General features: G+C 38.9%; 1 protein-coding gene across 14 annotated transcripts in view; it reads left to right on the forward strand.

Moving 5' to 3' along the window:
- ROBO2 (roundabout guidance receptor 2) overlaps positions 1 to 17,865 on the forward strand; it is a 1,384,729-nt gene that overhangs the window by 242,550 nt on the left and 1,124,314 nt on the right. The window lies entirely within an intron of this gene.

The following is a 17,865-nucleotide window of genomic DNA, read 5'->3' on the forward strand; positions in this document are numbered from 1 at the left end:
CACACTGGGCTCCAAAACCCACTCACATTCAGTGCTCACAAAGCTACTGACTATTCCGAGTTTCCTAGAATCAAAGGTTTCTAGCTCACCAGACTTATTCACCTCTGTTCCCCATCTCCTTCCTTCTCTCTGCACAAACTCTGCACAAACTGGCTTCCCCCTCAACACTCCACCATCTTGGCTGCTTCTCCTGGCCTCCTCCACGTGGCCTCTCTCTGCTCTGCTCTCTAATGCTAATCTCAGGAACCAAGAGCACAAGTTCTCGTTCTATCCCCATTTTATAGTGTAGAAATCAAAACCTTTAATCCAATATACAAAATAGGGAAATCTCTAATACAAAGTCACTTATCTGAGCCATGATGGGATTGTACCACCCACATAAAAAAGGGTGGGAAAGGCTTAGTCCTAAAACCAAGCCCCAGGCTACAAGGATCCTGCCTGCCCAAGCCTTCCCCCAACACATATTAATATCACCTGGGCGACAGGCTTCCATGTGGGCAGTGCCATCTTTAACAAAGTGAGCATAATATATTTTATCTGTCCACAGTGACACAGCTCAACATATTTATACAGATTTCAGGTGCCCAGTTCTACAGAACAGCTCTGTACACCATATTGTGTGTTAACCTGCACCCCAAGGTCAAGTTTTTGTCCATAACCATTTATCCCCCATACCCTCTACCATCTCCTTCCAACCCCCCCAGTAATCAGAACAACGTTGTTTGTGTCCATGAGTGGTTTCTTTCTTCTTTCTTTCTTTCTTTCTTTCTTTCTTTCTTTCTTTCTTTCTTTCTTTCTTTCTTTCTTCTTTCTTTCTAAGTTTTATTTATTTATTTATTTATTTTTACAGAGGGGAGGGAGAGACAGAGAGAGAGAGAGAGGAGATACAGAGAGAGAGAAGGGGGGGAGGAGCTGGAAGCATCAACTCCCATATGTGCCTTGACCAGGCAAGCCCAGGGTTTCGAACCGGCGACCTTAGCATTTCCAGGTCGACGCTTTCTTTTCTTTCTTTCTTTCTTTCTTTCTTTCTTTCTTTCTTTCTTTCTTTCTTTCTTTCTTTCTTTCTTTCTTTCTTTCTATCTTTTCTTTCTTTCTTTCTTTCTTTTCTTCTTTCTCTCTCTTTCTCTTTCTTTCTTTCTTTCTTTCTTTCTTTCTTTCTTTCCTTCCTTCCTTCACTTTGTTCCTTTCTCTTTCCTTCCTTCCTTCCCTCCCTCCCTCCCTCCTTCCTTCCTTCCTTCCTTCCTTCCTTCCTTCCTTCCTTCCTTCCTTCCTTCCTTCCTTCCTTCTTTCCTTCCTTTCTCTTTCCTTCCTTCCTTCCTTCCTTCCTTCCTTCCTTCCTTCCTTCCTTCCTTCCTTCCTTCCTTCCTTCCTTCCTTCCTTTTTTGTTCTTTTTAGCTCCATTTCTCTAACTCAGCCCACCTCCCATAGTATCGGCCTCCACTCTATGTATGAGTCTGTCTCTATGTTGCTTGTTAGTTCATTTTATTCATTAGATTCCACATATGCATGAAATCACATGGTATATATCTTTTTCTCATACCTCTTCTAACCATTTTAGGGCTGATGCAACCAAATTTCTTCACTTTGCACAAGCAATACCAGCAAGAAGTCAGTAAGGCATAATACAACAGTTTTGAAACACTGAAGAATCAAGAATATTACAAGGAACTAGCCATTTCGATTAATAAAATAAATCAAAGTCACTTTGGATGAAACAAACTTAACTTCTGAGAACATTTTCTGCTAAGGATGTCAAGACTTTGCTTAAACACCTAAATAAATGAGTTTAGTTTGGTAAGCTTCTATTATGATATTGAACATCTTTGATGTCCCAAACTCTGACCTATTATCAAAACATACAAACAGCATAGAGTAAGATCCTTGCTCTTAAAGACTGTGAATCCAGGGTAGCAACCTCAATATTTATTTTTTAATTAACTTTACAGCGGTGACTTTGGTTAATAAGATTCTATAGGTTTCAAGTGTACAATTCTGTGATACATCATCTGTATATTTAATTATATGCCCACCGCTAAAGTCAAATCCTCTGCTGACTCCATATATTTACCCCCTTTACCCTTTACAGCCCCCCAATACCTCTTCCCTCCGGTCACCATCATACTGTTGTCTGTGTCTATGAGATTTTGTTTGTTTTTTTCTTGTTTATTCATTTGTTGCTTTCAGTTTTACATCCCATATATGAGTGAAAGCATATGGTTCTTGACTTTTTCTGCCTGACTTATTTTGCTTAGCATGATTTTCTCATGATTCACCCATGTTGTTGTAAATGGAAGCATTTCATCTTTTCTGATGGCAGAATAGTATTCCATTATATATATGTACCACATGTTTATTATTCAATAACTTATTTCAAAGACATTTGGACCCCTGTGTTCACTGCAGGATTATTCAGTGGCCAAGAGATGGGAACAACCAGTGTCCCTCATACATATTTTTAAACACAACACATGAACTAGACAATGTTTACATATGTTAATACTTTGAACCTTTCCTCTTTCCCACCTATCAACACAAGGCACAGGGATTTAAAGCCACTTAAAGTGTTTGATATTGCTGCATAGTATATACTTTTTATATGTCAATAAGAGATAGACACATGATAATCACTGATAATAATACATCTGTAAATCTTCCCACTTTTTAACAAATCATTTACAAATATTTTAAAAGCAAAAGCCATTTGGCTATTACCAAAGGCTTTTACTTCACGTTCAGCTATCCCCGGTTCTTGGCCCAAAGCTGCTGGTGCCAGTAAGGGAACAAAGGGCCACAGAAGAAGACTGCAATAATCCCTGCTATTCTAGGCCCGCTGATAGGGGGAAGTAGTGCATCTATGATTCCTGGGCTTGCCTCCTTTGAATGCAACCAGTAGAATGGGTGATTTTGTTTTATTTTATTTTAGTGAGAGGAAGGGAGGTAGTAAGGCAGACTCCCACATGCACCCCAACTCAGATTCACCTGGAAACCCTGTCTGAGGCTGAAGCTCAAGTACAGAGCTATTTTTAGTGCCTGAGGCCAAATACTGGGACCAAACAAGCTATCCTCAGCGCCAAGTGCCACACTCAAATCGATTGAGCCACTGGTTGTGGGATAAAAAGAGGGAGAGAATGGAAAGATGGAGGGGTGGGAAAGCAGATGGTCATTTCTCCTGTGTGCCCTGACTGGAAATAGAACATGGGATATCCATACTCTGGGCTGATGCTCTGTCCATTGAGTAACTGACCAGGGCCTAGAATGGGTGATTTAATGTAGATAGGCAACTATTAGTTTATTATCTCTACCTTGCCATTGGCCTGACCACTTTATAGATACAATATTTTCGCATATAATTTCAATTCTGTGTTTATTTCATTGCCCTGCACAAATTACTCCCAACTTCTCTCCAGACTTTTATCCAGCTCACACTTGAGCTCGCCTCTAATTGCTGTTTATTTCCACTTCTTTTCTCATTGTCATGCTATTGCCAGAGGGATGTTCCCCTTGCAGGAACACCTAGGAATGGATTGTGTATAGTTATCCAAGGTAATTCTCCCTTTAAAACTCGATTCAGTCATTAAGCTGGATGGGTTTCTCTCCTTTGGGCCTTTTCTTCTTGCTGCTCAGAGCTACGTGATCTCTCCTGAATTTACTAATTTGGTTTCTCTTTTACTTACCTCTAAGGTAAAATGAATGTTTTCCCCCTCTTCTAACACTTCTCATTTTTTTTTTCCAATTTCCTATCTGATCAATACTGCCCACCCAAGAGGTACAGGCCAGTTGATCACAATGCACAACTGTCATGAAACACATGATCCAAATTACTACTCTAGACACAAGATCATTACCTTTCAAGATGCAGCAGTTAGGAGAAATATGCTTTCTAGTGAATCCACATCTATCTCCCCTTAACACTTGTCATCAGACTCAGTTTTGACATTTTAACTGATACACGTTTATGTGATTAGCCTTCAACTATGACTTTTAAAATGCTATCATGGATTCTCTTAATTATACTTCTTAAATCCACAAAACCTGGTTTTCAAGCACTTTTATAATTCTGCCTCTTTCTTTGAGAACACACCGATTCAACAATGCCCTAAAATTTTAGTGCTAAAAGACATCCTCTGGTTGGAGCTCATAACAAAGAGCTGAAAGGAGCTGCAGGCCTGACCTGTGGTGGCGCAGTGGATAAAGCGTCGACCTGGAAATGCTGAGGTCACCGGTTCGAAACCCTGGGCTTGCCTGGTCAAGGCACATATGGGAGTTGATGCTTCCAGCTCCTCCCCCCTTCTCTCTCTCTGTCTCTCTCTCCTCTCTCTCCCTCTCTGTCTCTCTCTCTCCCTCTCTCTCTCTCCTCTCTAAAATGAAGAAATAAAATTAAAAAAAAAAAGAAAGAAAGGAGCTGCAGACTCCTTGGTTATGAATACTGTCAATGTGCCCGTCGCAACCTGTGTAATCATGGTTGACTACTGAAGTCAGCTCCCTCAGCTTCAACTTACCCTGTGGACAAAAGGGTACTATGACCTACCTCCTATCTCGCTGTCAGGATTCAATGAGATGGAGTTGGCTCAGCACAGTGCCTGACATGGATCAAGCATCCAGGAATGGTAGCCAATGCTGTGATGGCCATTATTGTTGATGATCATTATCAAACTCTTACTCCTACTCTGCTGACATAATAAAATTGTCCCCTTATAAACTTAAAGCCAAAAATTAGCCCCCATTTTTTCTCCCATGTGTGTTACTGCTTCTTTCTAATGCCTTTTTTTTTTTTTTTTTGAATGACTGTACTACATATACTAATGCCAACAATCGGTTCATTCTAAAGCAAACACATTTCATCCATGGGGTTGAAGACATGATAAAGAAAGCAAGCAATCAAACTGTCCTCTCATCTTAGAAGCACAGAATTAGGAAACAGTAACAGTGTAGGTGACGTTTTTCTTTAAATGGTATTACTTCAAGCGTCGAACATTTAGGGAATGTATCATCTATCAACAAACATTTGACAAGCACCTTTCCTTTCTGCCTTAATAAGATCAACCCAAATAAAAATGCTGCAGCTTTATTACTGTAGCTATAAATAACTGGTCACTGCTTTGTGACTTTTATATCCAGAACTAGGAATATTAAACAATGTGAGATACAATCTCAGACTAGTTGGGGTCAACAGGCTTCTAAAGATAGAATAAGAAAGTATTTGTGTATCCAACAACTGGTAGGCACAGGATATATTGTATTTCAGCATGCAGGTTAAAAACATTCTGATGTAGCTAAGGTAAAGCAAGCAGGCAGAAAGTAAGGGAGAGTGTGATCTACATTTAACATGTCTTGCCTACTCAGTAATGCTTGTTTTATTACTCTGTGATCTAGCCATCTCTTTTCCAAATAAAGCCAATGTTCTCACTCCCTCTCGCGATAACTTAGCAAGTCTTTTCTTCTTGCGATAATTTAGCAAGCCTTTCCTCCATGCTGTTTGTCCACCTGAAGCTCTACATCTGTTCATCTTCACTTCCTTCCACTTTGTCCACACTTATCCATAACATACAGTCCCTTCAGAAAACTTTTTTTTTTATATAGGTCTGCTGACTTCTCCTTTCAAATATTTCATGAGCTAGCAACATCTGTGCTAGCCGTTGCAGCTATTAGAGTGTCAGTCTCTTGAGAGTTAACGGCATGCCTTATTTATCTGAGCCCAGCATCTAACTGACTCAGGGACATCTAGTCACAGAATAACGGCTGGCAGGTACATATCATGTGGAGGCAGACAGACCACGTTTCCAATCTTAGATTCACCACTTTTTTGGCTTTTGCTTAGATCAGATATTTGACTTCTCCGAGGCTTAGTTTCCTGATCTCTAAAATAACTGCAATTGTATTGTCATTGTAGAATTCTTAGTAAAATGGAAAATAATAGGTACAAAATACTCTTATTAATGCCAAGCTTGTGGCAGATACTCAACAATTGATAGAGATTGAAATGATGATTAGAATAAATGCATGTAGTTTTTTTTATGTTAGTCACAAATGTTTTATGATTGCTGTGTCTTTCCAGCTTCCTGCTGATGTATCTTATGAGGCAGACATATCTTTTTTTATCTTCTGCATTCTCCTTGTGTCTGTCGCCAAGATCAGCACAGCGTGAACTGTCTCTCTGGTCACATTCCTTTTTCAGTCTCCGCTGCTGCTTCTCATTCACCTGTTCTTATTCTGATCTTATAAAACCAAAATTGGAGAATAAAACTCAGCATCCTTTACTTAAATGATTCTGATGAAGCAGATTTTGTTAGTCCTGTGGACAAAATCTTTCAGCATATCATACCTGAAATAGCATTTGTCATGTTTTCCTTTAGACTCTTTACTAAAAATAAGGTTTTTTGATTGAAATGCCATCTCCTGATTCCACTTATATTCTATCTCTGTGGTGAAATACATATTTTCAATAAAAATCTAAAAGTCAAGGCTTGAATGACAGGTATTATTACAGTGGTACCTTGAGATATGAGCAGACCAACATACACATTTTATTTTAAGATATGAGCTGCGACTCGGTCCGTATTTTTGTTCGAGATCCTAGTTGTGATTCGGGAAGCTGCCGCTAGTTGGCGCTTTGGTGCATGGGTCCGGTCTCTGCAGCACAACACCAGCATCTCATTCTTTCTCGTGTGTTACCCGCAAAATCAAGTCAAATCTCGTGCCCTGTACTCGTTCTTGCATCATTTTTGCATTTTTTACTAACTTCTTTTGTGTGCTATCATGGAGCCAAAGAAAGTGAGTGTAAAGGACAGTAGTGATAAGAAGAAGAGAATGATGTTGATAGATGTAAAGCAACAATAATAAAAGCAACAATAATAGAAAAACATGAGCGTGGTATATGAGTGATTGAACTGGCAAGGCTGTACAACCACAATACACCTACAATTTGTACCATCCTTAAACAAAAGGATGCCATCAAAAGCACAAATCCAGCAAAAGGAACTACAATTCTGTCCCAGTTCAGGACAAATCTCCATGAAGAAATGGAGAAGCTTCTGCTGATGCGGGTGAAAGAGAAAGAGCTGGCAGGAGATACAGTGACAGAGACAGTAATATGTGAAAAGGCACATATTATTTATGGCAACTTGAAGAAGAAAGAACCATCAACCTCAAAAGAGGCAGCAGATGATACATTTAAGGCAAGTCATGGCTGGTTTGAAAAGTTCAAGAAGAGATCTGGCATCCACTCAGCGGTGAGGCATGGTGAAGCTGCGAGTGCTGATGTTAAGGCAGCTGAGGAGTATGTCACATGTTTGTTGTGCTTATTGCAAAGGAAGGCTACATCCCCCAACAAGTGTTCAACTGGGACAAAACAGGATTGTTTTGGAAAAAAAATGCCCCAGAAGATTTCATCACCACAGAGGAGAAGAAGCTGCCAGGCCATAAACCCATGAAGGACTGTCTGGCCCTTGCATTGTGTGCAAATGCTAGCGGTGACTGTAAACTAAAACCACTGCTAGTGTATCATTCCGAAAATCCTTGAGCCTTTAAGACTCACCAGATTCTTAAAGAAAAACTGCAGGTTATGTGGTGCACCAATGCTAGGGCATGGGTTACAAAGCAGTTTTTTATTGAATGGGTAAATCTCCTCTTTGGTCTTGCAGTGAAGAAATATCTTCAAGAAAATAAACTCCTGATGAAAGCATTACTAATCCTTGAAAATGCTCCAGCCCACCCACCTGGTCTTGAAGATGACATTCTTGATGAGTTCAAATTCATGAAAGCCCTCTACCTCCCCCCCAACATGACATCAATATTGTAACCTATGGATCAGCAGGTCATTTCCAACTTTAAAAAGCTTTATGCAAAGCACTTGTTCCACTGCTGCTTTGAGGTGACTGAGAATACAAATCTAACTCTTCAAGAGTTTAGGAAAGATCACTTCAACATCGTGATATGTTTACGCATTATTGACTTGGCATGGCAAGAGGTTACAAGAAGAACCTTGAACTCAGCATGGAAAAAGTTATGGCCTGATGTTGTTGCAGACAACAGATTGTGTCCCTCGGAAAGCTGATGGCTCTGGAGGTAGATGAAGGTGATGTAAGCGAGCTCATCAAGGAACATGAGGAGAAATTCTCAAATGAGAAGTTGAAGGAGCTACAGATGATGCAACGTACTGAGCTTCTGCAAGAGATTAGTAGTGAGGAGGAGGTAGAGTCAGAGGAAGTGATTTCTATTAGTGAAATTAAAGACATGCTGGCAATGTGGGAGAAGCTTTGAAGTTTTATTGAAGAAAAAACACCCAGAAAAAGTTTCAAATTGTTGTGCTTTAGCACTTTTTAATGACACTTGTTTGTCACATTTCCATAACATTGTAAAAGGCAGGCAAAAGCAAACCTCTTTGGATAGAATTTTATTCAAAAGTCCTGCAAGTGAAAGTGCCAAAAGTGCAGCCAAAAAGGCAAAAACACATGATGATTAAATGAAAAATACATAATGTTAAGCTTAGGTTAAGTTTAAAGTTAAGAAAGTGCATTTTCTTGAGAATTAAGTTTTTGTGCTTTATTTTAAGTAAAGAAAGTACAGTTTTAGTTTTGTTTCAAGTAAAGAAAATGCAGTTTTAGTTTACATGTAGTGTTAAGAAAGTGCAGTTTTAGTTTACATGTCTACAGTGCCTGCATCTCTTCCTCCCTCCCTCCTCCTCCGCCATTCACCTCTGTTAGCCGCACTCATCTGTCTCCAAGATAAAGAATACAGTACTAAATAACACTTTTTTCTTTTATTTCATACATTTTGTTATGCATTGGTAAAGTATACATGTGTATTCTTAATTAAAAATGTCTTTTTTCATAATTTAGGATGGTTTCGGGATGTGTCACAGGGCTAGAACAGATTAAATCTATTTCAGTTATTTTAAATGGGAAAAATTTGTTTGATATACGAGTTGACTGACTTACGAGCTTGGTTACAGAATGAATTAAGTTCGTATCTCAAGGTACCACTGTATTGGTGGGCCTGATGAACACTGAACTTCATTCTCCTCTACTTTCCTTTTCTTTGTTTCTCTGGTCCCTCAAATATCTGTTTACTTTTCTGTTCAGACTTGAATGACTGGTTTCTTGAATAGATGACTTAACAGAGGAGTAAGGAAAACCAGGTGTGGCGCAGTGAATGGAGCATTGGACTGGAACATGGAGGACCCAGGTTCGAAACCCTGAGGTTGCTGGCTTCAGCGCAGGCTCATCTGGCTTGAGTTCAGGGTTGCTGGCTTGAGCATGTGATTATAGACATGACCTGAAGGTCTGCTTTGAAGCCCAAGGTCGCTGGCTTGAGCAAGGGACCACTCGCTCTGCTGTAGCCCTCTGGTCAAGGCACATATGAGAAAGCAATCAATAAACAACTAAGGTGATGTAACAAAAAATTGATGCTTCTCATCTCTCTCCCTTCCTGTCTGTCTGTCCCTATCTGTCCCTCTCTCTGTCTCCACCAAAAAAAAAAAAAGGGATTATTTTTATTAAGCTATGCTAAATGCTTTGGAGAAGTTTTCAATGAGTTAATTAATAAATTGTTTTACCTCCTTATATGAAAACAAAATAGGTTTCAAGCTCTATCATCACTTCTTTTATGAGTGAGATTTTCCTCACTGCCTTTTTTTTTTTTTTTTTTTGTATTTTTCCGAAGCTGGAAACGGGGAAAGACAGTCAGACAGACTCCCGCATGCGCCCGACCGGGATCCATCCGGCATGCCCACCAGGGGCGACGCTTGTCGCTCTGCCGCGACCAGAGCCACTCTAGCGCCTGGGGCAGAGGCCAGGGAGCCATCCCCAGCGCCCGGGCCATCTTTGCTCCAATGGAGCCTTGGCTGCGGGAGGGGAAGAGAGAGACAGAGAGGAAGGAGGGGGGGTGGAGAAGCAAATGGGCGCTTCTCCTATGTGCCCTGGCTGGGAATCGAACCCGGGTCCCCTACACGCCAGGCCGACGCTCTACCACTGAGCCAACCAGCCAGGGCCTCCTCACTGCCTTTTATTATGAGTACTACAGAATGTATTAATGAATTTTAAGGAGGCAGTAACTACGATAATGTTGAGAGCACCACTGTGCCATACTTAGTCCATGTTAACTAACTCAAAACATCTGTTTGCTGCTTTTTTAGAATATTCCTTTCAATTTTTTTTTCAATAAGAAACAAGTTGGGTATTTATAAGTTTTATTCTTGCTCATTACTGGGAAATGCTTGTTAAATGCTAAATTACATTGCTGATGGGCTAATTTTGATCTGAGAATTCAATCTAATTATTTTCCCAAATTTTTATTTGCTTCTTAGTTGTCAAGTATTTATCCGGTGTTGATGGTATAAGAAGTTTGTGATGTGACTGACATCAATTACCTTAGGACTCAAATATATTGACTATATATCAGCTTAAACTTTTGAACACAGTGTGTACCTAAGAGACAGTATTCTCAATTTTTTCATATGGCATATCATGTGTTATCATAATAAAGTAATTGCTCAGTGTGTACACTATTAACAACCATATTTTAAGCAATATACTTTCTAACTTAAGTATACCTCAATGATGATATACATACATAAGATTTTTCAATGCGGATTCTAATCAGTGCTTGGTTTTTAAATGTAAAAATGATCTAAAGGAAAGGCATTATCTGAATATTATGATACTCTTACATTTCCAAATTCCCATATTTTTACATAGAAAATTCTGTGTTTCTTTGGTATTGAAAAATGCATCTTAAGCAGTTTAATGAACCAGAGGGAAATCATTCGCACTAGTACATGAAAGAGCAGGTTCTTTGCAATGGAGAGAGTTGGACTCCATTTAGGCATATTTGATGAAAGTATTCCAACACCCTTGACTTTGTTGGCAATGACCCTGTGATAACATGAATAATTTTAACAAGGAGGGCATTTTCAATCCATCAAAAGAACTTTGCCCTCACATTTTTATTCAAATTGTATTTATGTGACCCTCATGTCAGTCAGAGGGCAGGAAGTTAATGGCTCAGATGTTGAACACATGCCCGTCTTTTCAGGCTTCGTGATACCCCCCCCCCTTTCTGAGAGTGCCAACATGGAACCTCCGTGGCCTGCAGCTATTAGCTCATCTCCCAAGAGCAAAAGAGGTGGGGACTTACTAGATTTAGGCTTCGTAGTTCACGTTTCTCTAGGAAGAGTTGTCACTTTTGCTATGAGCTCCGAGGAGACCAAATCAACAATAAATTACAGCGCAGTGAAAAGTGAAGGAAATCGATCACCTCTGTTTATCTTCACAACACAGATGTACCTACTTAACAGACTTTCTTTTTTCCTTACTTGTTATTTTCAAACAATATGATATTCTCTGTGTGCTGATCTTTTGTCTTATACTCAGAGATTTAATAATTGCCTTTGAGCTTCTTTTATATATACTCAGTAAAGGTGGGTCATATATAGCAGGTGACTGTAGACTTTATTGTTCAAATCAGAGGAGTTTGGGAAGGAAACGAGAGAGGAGCTGCTAAAAATTAAGTCAGGATCATGGTGCAAATCATGACTATTGCACGCAAGGTGAGACAGCTACTGATCTTCTGCTTGTCACGATCAGCCATCTATCTGAACCAGAATGGTTGTGGAGTTATCCAAATGGGTATACTACCACTTGTTCATCCTCTTTGCGCTAACAAGACTTCAGCGCCTTAAGCTGCCTGGGAGCAACGCACAGGAAAATTTCACGTTGATTTCTGATATATTATTATATGTTCAACTCACGATTTTTTTATTTATTTATGAAGTTGATTGCTTTTTTTTATTTTTGTAGGATCATAACCTCAGTAGAAAGAATGTATTAATATGTAAAAATACTATTTAATATTTAATACTGACTCAAAAATAAGACCTATGTATGTTTAGTCATTGGCGTACAATAGCCACAGAATCCTGAGAATTCTCATTAGCATTTGTTCACTGTGAAGGCAGCAGCTCTGAAGTTCTGTGTTTCTTCGATTCCAGGTACACAGCGTTGAGTTTGATTAAGTATCTAGCGTACTCTCCTGCAGTGCTGTTAGGGCACAACATTTCCATTTCTCCCCTTTTTGTCGTTTATGAACACAAAGCATCTTGTAGATTTGCACTTAAAATTTTCACGTGTCGGAAGCTAAAAGGCCCGCCCACGAACTCCATCGCATTGGAGGTTCCATGTCAACATATGAATTTTGGAGGATGCAAACAGGCAGTCCATAACATTTCATCTTAAGGAAAAAGCAAAGTTGTTGTTTTGGTTGTTTGTTTCTGGTTAATAAGCAATAAAAGATAGATTTTGATTGGCTGCACATGGATGATACCTATTGAGGTATTGCCAAATTTATACCAATTGTAGCCAGACACACTGGTGCAGCAGAGCTAACTGTACTCTTGTATCGTCCGGTAAAATACACGACTGCTCTACAGTGGACACACCGCCATCCTTCCTTATCTGTCACCTCTTCCTATGCCTTACCACGGATCTGAGACCATATAATTGCCATCCACATTGATCACTGAGTTTTCTGTCACTGTGAAACATGCATTTACAGAGAAATCAAAGTTCCTTCTCAACAATATCTAGGTCTTTGTCCACTGGGTTTCTACTGACAGACAGAAATGGCCGTAAATTGCTTGTGTCAAGGGGTCCTGAGGTCTGTGTGTTGTCTTGTAAGTGTGGATTCTATATTAAGACCAGCCAGAGGGAATCCTGAGAGTGCGTATGCAACACAGCAGAGCGTTGGATACCAAGGCAGTTTACAAAGGAACAAGGCAAAAAGGTCTGATACAATGTGGTTTACTCAGAAATCTTCTTAATCACGTGCGCAGGGAGTGCCTATTATTGGCCCACACAGAAGTGCAACAAACATGGTTTCTGAAATTAGAATCGCTTGCGCGGCAGTGAGAGCTCAGGTGGGAGCCGCGTGAGGCGCAGCACAGAGCCTGTGTCAGACCTGAGGGTGACACTCAGTCCCGATTCCCTGCTGCCTGGGCTCGGAGACCCCATGGGCCACTTGTCCCTGAGGGCTGGTAGAGTGCCTAGAATCTCTGATTTCTGTTCTCTTTCCCTCAAAACAATTTATCTTGAGAAACTTTCCAGTAAGCATCACTAGAAGATGTCACTAAAAAATGAGGATCCATTTTAAAAATTCAGACGACCTTTATGGAATATAATAATCCTATTATAAAAGAAAAGATGCACGACAGGCAAAGACAAACACAAGAGCTTTTGCTCCTGACATGTTCGTCTAGTTATTAATGTTTTCTAAATGCACCCTAACATAGCATTCCAAGTATCAATGCACTGGATGGAGGGGAGGAAGGGAAAGAGAGGAAGGAACATAGAGAAAAGACCGAGAAGAAGAAAGGGAGGGAGAGTGAAAGGGAGAGAGGAAGAAGGAAAAAAGAAAAGGGAAGAGAGCTCTGTACGATCTTAGTATAGTGATCAGATGAAACAACAGGTCAGCTCTTCAGGCATTTTTCTATCATTTCACGGTGACACACCAAAGTTAATTAGCAGGAAGTAAGTCATAGAGGCACTAAAACTTAACTACCTGAGCATACATCGGTTAAACTGTTTATGTCTTTATCTGTAGGACGTCTCAGTCAGCTACCTTTAGGAAAATGTATTAAACTAATTTGTTTTAACACCAACAGCAGAAAAAAAAAACACAAAATAAAGCTGTGACTTACAAATAAATGATCATCGCTGTGGCCATAGAAGGAAGAGAGACAAGGTGAAGACAAAAGCAGTCTAAAATTTAAAAATGAAGAAGAGCTGCTTAATTTTTTCACCTTTTTTTTTTCCCCCACTTCTCAACCCCCTTCCCTTCTGACAGCTGTCGGTCTGTTCTCTCTCTCTATGAGTCTGTTTCTCTCTCGGTTGCTAGTTTATTTTGTTCATTAGATTCCACATATAAGTGAGATCATGCGGTACTTGTCTTTCTCTGACTGGCTCATTTCACTTCGCGTAATACTCTCCAGCTCCATCCATGCTGTTGCACAAGATAAGACGTCCCTTCTTTTTTACAGCTGAGTAATATTCTATTGTGTAAATTTACCACAGCTTTTTTTATCCTATTGTAAATAATTCTGCTATGAAAAAAGGGGCGAATCTATTCTTTCAAATTAGTGTTTTGGGTTTCTTTGGCTATAGTCCCAGAAGAGAGATTGCTGGGACATAAGGCAGACACAGATAGTGGTGTGGTGATTATGGGGGAGAGGAGGGGTGGAGGAGATAGAAGAGGGTAACGGGGGACAAACAATGATACAAGGAGACTTGTCTTGGGGCAGCAATGGCGCAGTTAGTGTACAGATGATATATTATGGAATGGGATGCCTGAAACCTATGTAATTTTACTAATCAATATTGCCCCAATAGATTCCATTTTAAAAAATAATAAAATTAAATTAAAATTAAGAAATGAAAAAGTGAAGAAAAAATTAGTGATAGCCTTAGAAATAACAGCATTTTTACATTTCTTAAAATTTTGGTGGATGTGTTTTTATAAGGTAATATTTATTCAGCATTCTGGTGTACTTACCAGTATTCTTGTATTTGGAATGTTGAGCTTGTATTCATAAATTCCCTTTAATAAGCCATCTTTTCATGTGATATTGTATCTCACCAGTGCTACACATGCCTTACTTTGGAAGTGTATGCGTCTTGTTATAATATCTGTTATCATTATAAAAGTATCCAGACATATTTTCTATTCTTCACATTAGCAATTGAAACTGTGAATGCAAGGTCCCCTTTAAGGTTAATGAGGAAGGAACTCTTATGGATCAAGAAGAAAAAATACATATTTATGTGTGTACATAGTAGGCTATATCAGAAATGGTTGGCGTATTATCTTTTAAAGACCTTTGGCCAATAGGAGTTCCTGCATAATGCTAAGCTACTTAAAATTTTTCTAAAGTCTTAATTGCTCCCTGTCATTGACATCTGTGTCTCTATTTTTTAATTGTTGGTTTAATTAAAAAAAAAAACACAGAAAACAGTCCATGTTCTTAAATACAATTTTTATATCTCTTTGGGAGAAATTCTGGTAACATTTCTGTCATCCCATCTATCAAATCATTAGTGCAGAACCAAGATTGTTTTTAAAATCTATTAGAGATGTTGTAAAATCAGTTCATTATCAGCCCTCTCTCTGAAGTTATTATGAATCAATTTCTTTTTGATTGCCTGTTAACTGGTAGACGTTAGAGCACTTAATGATATGTGGGCCCTCAACATTCTGTATTCTATCTACTAAATGATGTAAATATATGCCACAGTTGATGGGAGAACTCTGCAAATAAATAGGTTATCGTCATCTATTGAAAAAGGACTCTCTGTGGTTAACAAGAAGGTACAGTGGTTCCACATAACACTGTGATAATACTGAGAGATAACTTAGATGTCAGCTATTCAGTGGCTTGATGTGGACATAAATCCCTGCACGGGTGATGGCCGGGGTCTTAGTTCAGACAACTGTAACATAAAGCACCATCAACTGGGTTGTTCATAAAGAACATAAATTTATTTCTCACAGTTTTGGATCAAGGTACCAGCGTGTTCAGGTTTCGGTGAGGGCCATCTGCTCAGTTGCAGGTTGTTGAGTACTCTTGTGTCCTCATATAGCAGAAAGCAGAGCAGGGAAGCAAACTGTCTCTTGACTCTTCTAAGGGCATTAATCTCATTCTTTAGCCTTCATCCTCATGACCTCATCCAATCCTTATTACACCTGAAAGGCCCCACTTCCTAATACCATCAAATTTGGGGGGGGGGTAGAACTTTAAATAATAAATTTAGATGTTACAAAAAATTTCAGCCCTACTTATTTTCAGGGGAGGGGGCAGGGAGAGAGAGACAGAAAGCTCCTGTATGTGCCCTGACCAGGGATCAAACCTTCAACCTTCTCATTTCAGGATGACACTTACCAACTGAGCTAACCAGCCAGGACTACTCCTATCTAATGACAGATTATTGGTTAGATCTTCTTTGCATGATAGGATACCCAAATATAATTTTTAACTATATACATTAAACACGATCATTAGCATATACTGAAAACAATTTGGAGGCAGATATAGGGTCACAGATAAAACCAGATGTCTTAGAATTCAGAAGATTCCAGGGTCTACAACAATAATGGGACGTGCAGTATATACAAGATGTGACATAAGAACTCATCTGGGGTTCTGGATGAGCACCCGGTAATCAAACTTGTTAATGTTCAACAAAATGATGGATATAGAATATAAAATACAATGTTTATATGTAACTTTATATCCACTGAGATCACACCTTGTCGCTGAAATGTTTTGGGTCTGGCTATGCTCTGCCACAAAGTTAGGTATATGAAAAACAGTATCAGTTTTCAAAGTTTTTAGATTTTAGAAGTGTGAGTAATAGATTATGTACATTTATTAATTTTGGTGTATATGCATGGAAAAGGGGATTATTTATTGAATAATTGTGATTCAGTAGTAGTTGAAGAAAATTACCTTCATTGTATCATATCATCCTTAAATCCAGCCTGAGATGTGTCATTATAGCTGAATAAGTTATTTTTCTAAGAAGTAGAAGTGTCCCTACCTCTTGGGACTCGAGCACTGGTCCTAAATTCTTTCCTTCCTGCATTACAGCTTTCCAAAGCTGCTAAGAATGTGGTTATGTTCCTTTTATATTTATTAGGGTACCAAGAATAGCATTATTTAGATTTCAATAAATACTAGCTACATATCAACTCTTCATCAACTAGCTCCCGTCATGGGATAGCTCTGGGCTCCTTTTTTTGGGGGGGGAGAGGCAAGGGAGAGAGAGAGAGAGAGAGAGAGAGAGAGAGAGAGAGAGAAATGAGCCCTGTGTGTGCCCTGATCAGGGAATCCAACTGACAATCTCCACTCTGAGAGGATGCTCCAACCTACTGAGCCAGCCAGCCAGAGCTCAATATCTATTGATTTTTAGGGAGGCAAAGAGAGGAAGGGAGAGACAGGAGGGGGAAAGGAAGCATTTGCTGTTCCACTCAATTGTGCATTTTTTGGTTGCTTCCTTTGTGTGTGTGCCTTGCCCGGGGATCAAACCCACAACCTTGTTGTTTTGGGATGATGCTCTTAACTGACTGAAGGCCAGTTCTGGGTTGTTACAGAGCTACACTTATTTCAGTCCAGTTTTGTTTAGACCTACAGGGTCAATGAGCCAAACTTTAGAACAGTAAAATTCTTGGTGACTTAATAACATGTTTCCACTGATTTTAAATGCAACTATAACATGCATAGACAGAGAATATAAATCATAGAAAAGAACTTCTTCCAGACATGTTTAGGAAAATTTATACATAAAGTTAATGAGATGTAAATGAAATAACAAGTGACTTTTTATATTTAAATTTTAAAATAAGACAATTAATGATTCAAAAAATAAGAAAAATTTAATAACCTTCTAAAGGATTTTAAATGGCATGTGCTTAAGAGTAAAATAAATTTATTGATTTATGACTCAAGCCTTTTTAGTAATTTTATTTAGAATCTTATATTAACTACAACTTTTTAACTCACCTTTTCACTTACTAAGCTTTTTTAGAGCTCCCTCTACTGTTTAAATATGAACATGTTCATTGAAATTTTCTAAGGAAGGTAATCTGGTTGGAGGATGTATTTATAATCTAACCCAGAATATTATTATTTCCAGTCAAAAAGTGAATGTCCCTCTGTGTACATTTAAAGTCATATATCTAGTTTATGGCCCTTCTCATTAAACAATAAAACTTTATTTGTAGTTGAATAAATGGATACATAAAATACGCTCATGTCAAAATTCTCTCTTCCTCCTTTATCAGTAAATTCCTTATTTTCTTAATCAATACATGTATGACAAT

This window comes from Saccopteryx leptura, chromosome 8 (genome assembly GCF_036850995.1).
Source record: "Saccopteryx leptura isolate mSacLep1 chromosome 8, mSacLep1_pri_phased_curated, whole genome shotgun sequence".
In the NCBI taxonomy this organism is placed as follows: domain Eukaryota; kingdom Metazoa; phylum Chordata; class Mammalia; order Chiroptera; family Emballonuridae; genus Saccopteryx; species Saccopteryx leptura.